The following is a 9,037-nucleotide window of genomic DNA, read 5'->3' on the forward strand; positions in this document are numbered from 1 at the left end:
AGACTGGTCTCTTTAGTCACGCTGGTTCAGACAGGTAACCGTTGTCTTTTGCTATTATCTTCTTGGATTCAGGCAGAAAAATGTATAGTCATCTATTGTCCCAGCTCGACATTGTGGAGAGAATCCAGGGAGAGAAGTCAAACAGCCTAATGCAAGGTCTGATGTTTCCACTCAACAATTTGCACTGAAATATTCTTTAATCTTTTTGCAGCTCGAATCCTAATCTATAAAGTGCCAGTACGTTAAAAACTGCCCACCTGACAAGCTATATACATATAAGGTATTAGTGTTCTATATTTTCTTTATTATGGACTTTTTTCTTGTTGGTTTACCTTAAACTTTTTATGGTGAGAACAAGAATCAGTGGAGTGATACTCTTTGCTTTTTACTATGTTTATTCTATGTTGGCATGATAATTTAATTAGAAGCATAATAGGATTTAGAATAAATTTAATTTTGCTTCATTGAAAGCTGGATAAAAGGAAGGAAAATATGCCTGTTGTCCTACATTTCCCTCTGGAAATCTGTAATTAACAAAAAAGTGGCTATGTTTGAGCTGCATTGGAAGAATCTCTCTGTAACTTTTAGAAACTTAAACCTTAATGCTGAAAGGTCTCTCAATTCTCAAGTTTAGGTCTCTCAAGTTTAGGAGGAAGTATGTTAGTCAGATGTTTAAGAGCCAAGGGCGAAGAGGAACAGTGAACACATGCAGTACCGTGACGGAACTGATACAGAATGCAGGGTGCTGGTCCATCTTCTCCACTCTGAACTTGGGCTTATTCTCATGACTTGCTTTGTCCAACAAAATTCCGTTGAGTGATGACGTGCCAGTTTACAAGCCCATGCCTGGAGATGCCTCAGGTGTCTTTTCTCAGCACCACTGCCCTCACTGTGAACAGGACACTCCCAGGCCAGCCCTGAGATCGCTGTGGAGTGGAGCAGATTCTCACCAGAAATGCTCCCTTAATCCGGAGCTCTTCTGCTGGGCTCAGATACAGGGGCCGAAATGACCTTCAAAGCCACGGCGCTCCAAGGCGGTTCCTTAGGCAGTCAGCTCGCTGCTAGCATGGTGTGAGTTCCTTCAGAACAAGGAGCACAGTTTGCTCATGTTTAGGTGTCAGGGGCCCCGGTGCTCAAGTAGCATGTTTTGTGAAAAATGTAATTACTATAGAAAATTACAAGAATAATAGAACACATCTGGAATTAACAAACATTAATTGTTTTTATTTTTTCTTCCAGTTTTATTATTAAGAATGCCTTTTTTTTCTTTCCCAAGTAAACTACTGTCATGAATTTAAAAATGTATCTTGGTGATTCATGTTTTTATACTTTTATTCTTTTTATGCATCTGTAAATGATATAGCTTTAAAAAATTCATTCATGTTATCGATTATGTAGTATTCATTTGTATAACTAATTTACCTGTTTCGCCTTTGATGAATATTTAGGGTGTTTCTAGAATTGTGTAGAAACAAACAAGCTGCAGTGAATACTCTCTGCAGGAAAGGACTGGGACATTCGTGTAGGAGACACTGTACGTGGCTAGAGTTGCTGGGCACTGGGGTACGTTCAAGGTCAAGTCCGTTGGGCAGTGTGAGAGTGCTCTCTGCAGTGACTTTACACTCCTACCCAAATGTAGGAGATATTTGATAGCCCCACATCCTTGCCAACTATTTATAGGCTTTATAATTTTTGCTAATGTACTGAGGATGAAATAATTATATATTTTATTTCATAGTATTTTTTAATATTAGTGAGGTCAAGCAACCCTCCAGACAAATATTTTCCAGATATATTTGGGCTCTCCCATGAATTTGCTTATTTCTCATTTGGGTGGTTTGTCCTTTTCTTTTCACTTTCTTGGAATTCTTTTTGTGTTCTGGATACTCTGCTACATGTATGGCAAATGTTTTCTCCTTGTCAGTGTCTTCTCTATTGATTTTGTAATCTTGTCTGTGGTAGGCAGCCTCTGGCGTGACTCCCAATGACCCCTACCTCCTGGTATTCCTGACCTTGTCTAGTTTCTTCCCCCTTGAGTATGGGCTGGCGTTATTGGTTCACTTCTACCAGACAGACCACGGGAAAAGGGAAAGGATATCACTTCAGGAGTTGGTTACAACACAATTCCGATTTCCATCTCAGGTTTTCTTCCTCTATCTTGTGCATCATATTTCACTTGTTCTGATGAAAATCATGCCATGAGTTGTCCCACACAGGGACCCATATGGTGAGGAACAGAAGCTCTTGGTCAGACATCCATGTGAATGAATTTGGAAGCACATCCTCCAGTTATGGTTGAGTCTTCAGAGACGACAGCCTGGCTGGCACCTGGATGGTAAACTCATGAGCAATCCGGAGCCAGCCTCACAGAACCCAGCCATCTGAGCTTCCCTGTCTCAAGGGACTGTATGACACAGTAAATGATCGTGGCTTAATCTGATCAGTTTTGGGGGTAATTTGTTAAACAACCATGGATGACTAATATAATATTTTTTCTTATAGGAATTTAAAATTTTGGTGTATTTATTTTAATATGAACTTTTGTTAGATAAATATGTTTTAGCCTTAAGTTATTTAGGCTAAAGATATTTGCGTTTTCTTTGAAAGCTTTTTCTCATGGATTTTTTTTTTTTTGTTACACTGCACTTTCAAATTATTTATGGTATAACAAGGTTTTGTATTTTTGTCAGGTAATCTTATTGAATTGTCAACAACAATTTGACTTTTTAAACATTTTAATAACTTCTTGATAAATTCTCCTGGGGTTTTTATGTAAAAAAAAAAGTAATTGGTACCTAGTGACCATTTCAGATCCATTTGGATATATTTTAATAATCAGCTGTACTGAGATATGATTTATATTATTAATTAATCATTTTGAAAGTTTTGATGAGTTTTCACCTATGGGTACCGTATGTGGTCATTGCTGTCATCATCATAGAGGACATTTACATAACCTCAAAAGGTCTTTTATCCCTTTTTGCAGTTGATTTCCTCTCCCTGCCTGGGCTCCTGGTAACAGCCGATCTAACTCTTAATGCTAGAGATGTATCTTCTACCATTTCCTATAACTGAATATANCTACCAACTGAGCTATCCGGGCTCCGCTTGACCTGCTAGATCTCCCCAATCTGCTTCATCAGGGTTTGGCGGCCCCGATTGAACAGCCGCCACCTTAAAATTAGTCGCCACCTTAAGATCAATCGCCACCTTAAGATCAGGTTCCTCATACCATGGCGACTCCCAAGTTGTTGGAGGCGGGGCAGTCGGCACTGCAGGTGCAGGGCGAGAAAGATTCTCTGCCGAACGAGTGGCTCTCAGGCTACTGCGAGTCCCACGCTCCCATTTGTCAAACTCAGAATCACCCCTGAGACAGTCTCTTACTAGTGTCCACAAAGAAAATGCATCAATAGTTTTCTCTGGATCGTGAGCACGGTAGTGTTCACGAATACGTTCTCCTACCTTTTTCCAAATTTCCATATTAATAGTATCTTCTTCCGGGAACCAGGGGCAAACTTGTTGAATAAAATCTACAAAACGATGTATTTGACCCTTAGAGGTAGCAATGCCTCGCCCCCTCAATAAGGAGCAGAGGACTTGTTCAAAAAGTCCCTGATCTGATGAGTGGGAAATTCCCATGATTAAAAACTCTCCAACACCGCTCCCTGCTAGTTTTACTTTTAACTTACCGGGCCCCCATAGCAGCGGTCCTCTCGGGCTCCTCTATCCTTGCGATTAGGACTCTGCTGGTCCCCCCAGACCCCCTTTTTCCGGGTCCCTGTTCTTCGGGCGCCACTCTGCCGCTGCCCACAGCAGCAAGGGTGGTCGCAAGGTGAGGCGAGGGACTTAAAAGAATGGAGAGGACCATAAGCTCTGCTGGCAAATGGCAACTTTATTCAAGGAACTGCTGGCTTATATGCAGAACTGCAGTGGCCTGAGAACAATGTTGTTTTACAAAAGTTTGTACACTCCCGAAAGCTATCAAGAGGGCAAGATGTTCTCATATCCTGAGAACATTAGCCCAAAGATAACAGTGTCCTCATGACTATCACTTTCTTGGAACATGACGCATATGCCAAGATCTTGTTCTTTCCTTCAAGGCTGAGAAGGAGAAGGTCCGGAAGATGTCAAGATACCCGCCGGCTCCAGGGACCAGAAACCAAGTCCCTCCACCATTTTCACAGTGGGGGACTCTGTCCTTGGTCCCCTGCGGCCTGGCGGGCTCCCACAGGGACCCATATGGTGAGGAACAGAAGCTCTTGGTCAGACATCCATGTGAATGAATTTGGAAGCACATCCTCTAGTTATGGTTGAGTCTTCAGAGACGACAGCCTGGCTGGCACCTGGATGGTAAACTCATGAGCAATCCGGAGCCAGCCTCACAGAACCCAGCCGTCTGAGCTTCCCTGTCTCAAGGGACTGTATGACACAGTAAATGATCGTGGCTTAATCTGATCAGTTTTGGGGGTAATTTGTTAAACAACCATGGATGACTAATATAATATTTTTTCTTATAGGAATTTAAAATTTTGGTGTATTTATTTTAATATGAACTTTTGTTAGATAAATATGTTTTAGCCTTAAGTTATTTAGGCTAAAGATATTTGCGTTTTCTTTGAAAGCTTTTTCTCATGGATTTTTTTTTTTTTTGTTACACTGCACTTTCAAATTATTTATGGTATAACAGGGTTTTGTATTTTTGTCAGGTAATCTTATTGAATTGTCAACAACAATTTGACTTTTTAAACATTTTAATAACTTCTTGATAAATTCTCCTGGGGTTTTTATGTAAAAAAAAAAGTAATTGGTACCTAGTGACCATTTCAGATCCATTTGGATATATTTTAATAATCAGCTGTACTGAGATATGATTTATATTATTAATTAATCATTTTGAAAGTTTTGATGAGTTTTCACCTATGGGTACCGTATGTGGTCATTGCTGTCATCATCATAGAGGACATTTACATAACCTCAAAAGGTCTTTTATCCCTTTTTGCAGTTGATTTCCTCTCCCTGCCTGGGCTCCTGGTAACAGCCGATCTAACTCTTAATGCTAGAGATGTATCTTCTACCATTTCCTATAACTGAATATACAAGGTGTGGTCTTTTGTGTCTGACTTACGTCACTTAGCAAAGTGTTTTGAGATTCCCATGTTATTGAGTTTATTAGTGCATGGTTTCTTTTTATTGTTGATTAATATTCCATTTAATGGGCATAGTACAATTTGTTTATCCATAGAAGATTGACATTTGAATTGTTTCCAGTTGGTGGTTTGTATGAATAAATCATCCACGATGATTCAAATTCAAGTCCTTACGTGGACGTGTATTTTCCTGTCTCTCAAGTAAATGCTGAGGAGCAGAATTTCCAGGTCAAATGGCGAGTGCGTGTTTAACTGTGTAAGATGTTGCCAACTGTTTTCCAAAATGGTGGTATGTATTGCGTCTCCACCAGCACTTTGCGGTGCAGGCGTTCGCATCTGTGCCGGAGTTTGTTTGGTGTTGTCAGTTGTTTGAATTTTATCCATTCTAATGGGTGTATATGGTATCTTGTTGTGGTTTGATTTGCATTTCCCTAACGACTGATGATGTTGAGTGTCTTTTCATGGCTTATTTGCCATGTCAATATTTTCTCTGGCACATTGCCTATTCACATCGATGGCTTGTTAAAATTGTGTTGTTTGTATTTGTGAAATTAAGTTGAATGAGGTATTTATATTTTACATTTACAAGTCTTGTCAAATATGTGATTTTCAAATATTTTCTCCCAGCCTGCTACTTGCTTTTTCATTTTCCTAACACTGTCTAAATAGTGCCTATACAAGAGCAAGACATTTAATTTGGGTATATTTCAATTTATCAATCTTACCTAATTGTGCTTTTTGTGTCTTATGTAAGAAACCTTTGATTCAAGTTACACTTGAGTTATTTCCATTTCAAGTTAATGTTTGTAAATGGTGGGTACTAGGGATGAAAGTCTGTTTTCTTGCATATAGTTGCTTGTGCCAGTACCATGTCTTGAAATACTCATTTCTCCTTTCTTTGCATTGCCTTGGGATTTGTCAAAAATAAATTGGCTGTAGAGGTGTGGGTCTATTTCAGGACTCCTTATTCTGCTCCACTGATATGAGACCAAGTATATATATTTTACACTGTCAAAATATAAGAAGAAAATGATAGAAGCCTCTTTAAGCCTTCACTTTCATACTTATAAAAACTTTTTGATCTTTTTGGAAATCATAGTCGCCTATAAGGTGATGTGAGATTCTAAAACTTTATTTTTAATGTGTATGAAATTTCTACTTTCCACTCTTTGACTACTATGAACTCTGAGTTCAAATGTCACCCTGTCCAAACATTGATATTTATGTTTGTATCTGCCACACCTCATGTGCATACACACTAAGTCGGTGCATTTCTGTGTCTAGGCTATAGTTTTATTCTGTGGCTTTAGTTTTCTGTTTCTGCCCCAATATCATTCTGGTTTTATGTACAACACTGTAGTTCTGATTTATGTAGAGCAAATCCTTAAATATTCCTCTATTCAAAAAACTTTTGGTTTTCACTTCATATTCACTCTTCCAAATGATCTCTGTACATGTTGAAAAAATATACTGCTCCAAGATTTTGTTCCTCAGTAGAGAATTGCTAACACTTTCCTATTGAGAAAGGGCATGACTGGATTTTCTCAGCTTACACGCATGGAGAGAAAGCGACTGCACAGGCCACAGAGGAGTCAGGCAGAAGAGGTTTGGGCATGCCCCCTCCCTGTAAACAAATCTGTCTACAGATGTGGTTCGGAATAATGCAGTTAATAGTAAGCCACTGTCACATGGTGTCCTACGCCCCCCAGGCATCCAAGGAACTGTAACTCACAGGGTGTTTTTCAAAGCAAAGGGCAGAGAGTTTAATAAAGACCAGGACTCCAGAACAGCTGGGTTTCCCACCTCCCCTGCCCGTGGTTCAGAGACAGTGCGTAAGGTATTTCAAACTGGGAGGCATTTCATATCTAATCAGCATTTCCTCACCATCTTTTGAATGTAGGAGCGTCGGTGTCCGTAGATGCACATGGATTTTATCCATCTTTTTTCGTCATTCCTCAGTGACAGGCCTGAAGACCGGGAGGACTCCCGAGGGGCTGGTTCCCTGAGCCTCACAGGCTGTGCTACCTCTGAAAACAGGGCTTTCTCTGGCTCGAGGCTGCAGGCTGTTAAATCTGGAGGCACATACTTCATGGGGGTGGATGCCCCCCATGAGGCACCTGCTGAGGCGGTCCCCTTCAGAGAAGGAGGCAGTGGTGCCGTGCTGGCTGGCTCTGGGCAGCTCTGGCGGCCCTGGGGCCTAGCGCCATGAGAGTGGGGCTTTGTGGGGGGAGGACCACGCAGGGGCTTGGGGGCCATGGGTGCAGGGCAGGGGCAGCCAAAGTCACAAACGCCACACAGAGTCTAGGTCCAGGAGAGGATTATCTTTTTTTCTGCTCAATATGTCATTAGTACTTTTGTGTTCACTTAACAACATGATCTGCATGAGCATATTTTAAATATCAGAATAATATTCAATTTTGTATCCACACCATAATATAGGAGTGGACAAAAGTAAGCTTTCAGTTGTTTGTGTGGAAAAAGACACGCAGGTTCCGATCATCGCGGTGGCTTTATTCACGCAGAAGGAGGCTATTGTGGCCCTGTAAACTGACGTTTGCCCACGTCTGTGCATTTAGCAAGCGCATTGTTTTCCTGTTTAACTGTTCCTAGTATTTTGCTCTTTTCAAAATCTGAAGAGTACATTCAAACACATTACTAAGTTGCTTACCAAAAATGTTTTACAATTTTAAGTGCCACTAGAAGGACTTTTAATATAACTCTCAGTGGCACCAGCTTTTAGTTGAATGTTTTAATTGAATGAACGGAAATTCTCTGTTTTCTTTAGATTCTTCATTTTCATGACCGGGAAGTTCAAGCCCATTCATGGATGTTCATCACTTGTCCTTTTGTTCAGCACATGACAAGGCGTGCCCTTTAACCCAGATCTGGAGGGAGGGCGGAGGGCCTGCGAAAGGAACAAGGGGGGAAGGATATTCCTGGCAGTGAGTCAGGCACTTTAAAAGCTCATGGAAGTGTGTAAAATATGGGGGAAAAGTGTTAGTGAATAAAAAAAAATTGGGTATTATTCTGCTCTTTGTGTTTTTTTATTGATTTGTAGGAACTCTTTCTACAACAAATACATTAATACTTCTAATCCTAGCTGCTGCACAGTTTTTCCACTCTTTTATTTGTCTTTAATGTTTCGCAAATGGTTCCAGGTCACAATCGGGGGGGAACATGATGGAGAGCCTACCAGAGGTCATGTGTTTGGGTGAGGGATCCTTTACCCCCTCTCTCTCTATGTCCGTCCCACAAATGGGGTAGAATCCCGAGGGCAAGAGTGTGATTAATTATACTCACAAAATAGAGTTTCACGTATCCACTTATGTGCGAACTGTTATACTTTACTCGGCAGTTCTGTAAGTGTGAGCTTACGATTGAGCGGCCAGCCAGAGGACCCAGGTGAGTCTGGCGAGGCCTGGAGGATGGGTGGAGCCATGTGGGGCAGCCTGGGTTTGTAGAATCCCAGGAACTGTTCTTGTTTCACAGACACTAGACAGGAAAGTATTAGCATGGATTGCAGCGAAAATCATGCTCCCCCCCAAAAAAGCCTCCTTTATAAAAATAATAGATTTACGGATCACATTCTTTATACTAACGTTAACTTTCTGGACTTCTGAGTGAAATATAAAAAACCCTAATAGTAGGAAGTTGGAACAATATTTGGAGAAAAGTGTTAGGGGCAGAAGAGCAGAGAACACCATGTCTGGTAACATTCATGGCTACATTGACAGGCAAATTTAAATGAGATAAATAAAAATAAATAAAAGCATGTCCTACTACCCTTTTACAGATGCATAGTTTCAAACCACCTCTACTTGAAAAAAAATATTACCGAAGTTGGGCTTAATAGAGGGTGATGTTCCCAAAAACGTGCTTTATAGGTCCAG

General features: G+C 40.7%; 1 long non-coding RNA gene across 1 annotated transcript; it reads left to right on the plus strand.

Annotated features, from left to right (window-relative positions):
• The first annotated feature begins 3,333 nt into the window (after positions 1-3,333).
• LOC118995334 (uncharacterized) lies at positions 3,334-8,431 on the plus strand. Its single transcript, XR_005068250.1, has 4 exons — positions 3,334-3,412; positions 7,048-7,055; positions 7,448-7,452; positions 8,421-8,431. It is a non-coding gene; the product is annotated as an uncharacterized LOC118995334 (long non-coding RNA).
• Positions 8,432-9,037: the final 606 nt, after the last annotated feature.

Source organism: Sturnira hondurensis, unplaced genomic scaffold (assembly GCF_014824575.4).
Source record: "Sturnira hondurensis isolate 20B ecotype Veracruz unplaced genomic scaffold, ASM1482457v3 Scaffold0010128, whole genome shotgun sequence".
In the NCBI taxonomy this organism is placed as follows: domain Eukaryota; kingdom Metazoa; phylum Chordata; class Mammalia; order Chiroptera; family Phyllostomidae; genus Sturnira; species Sturnira hondurensis.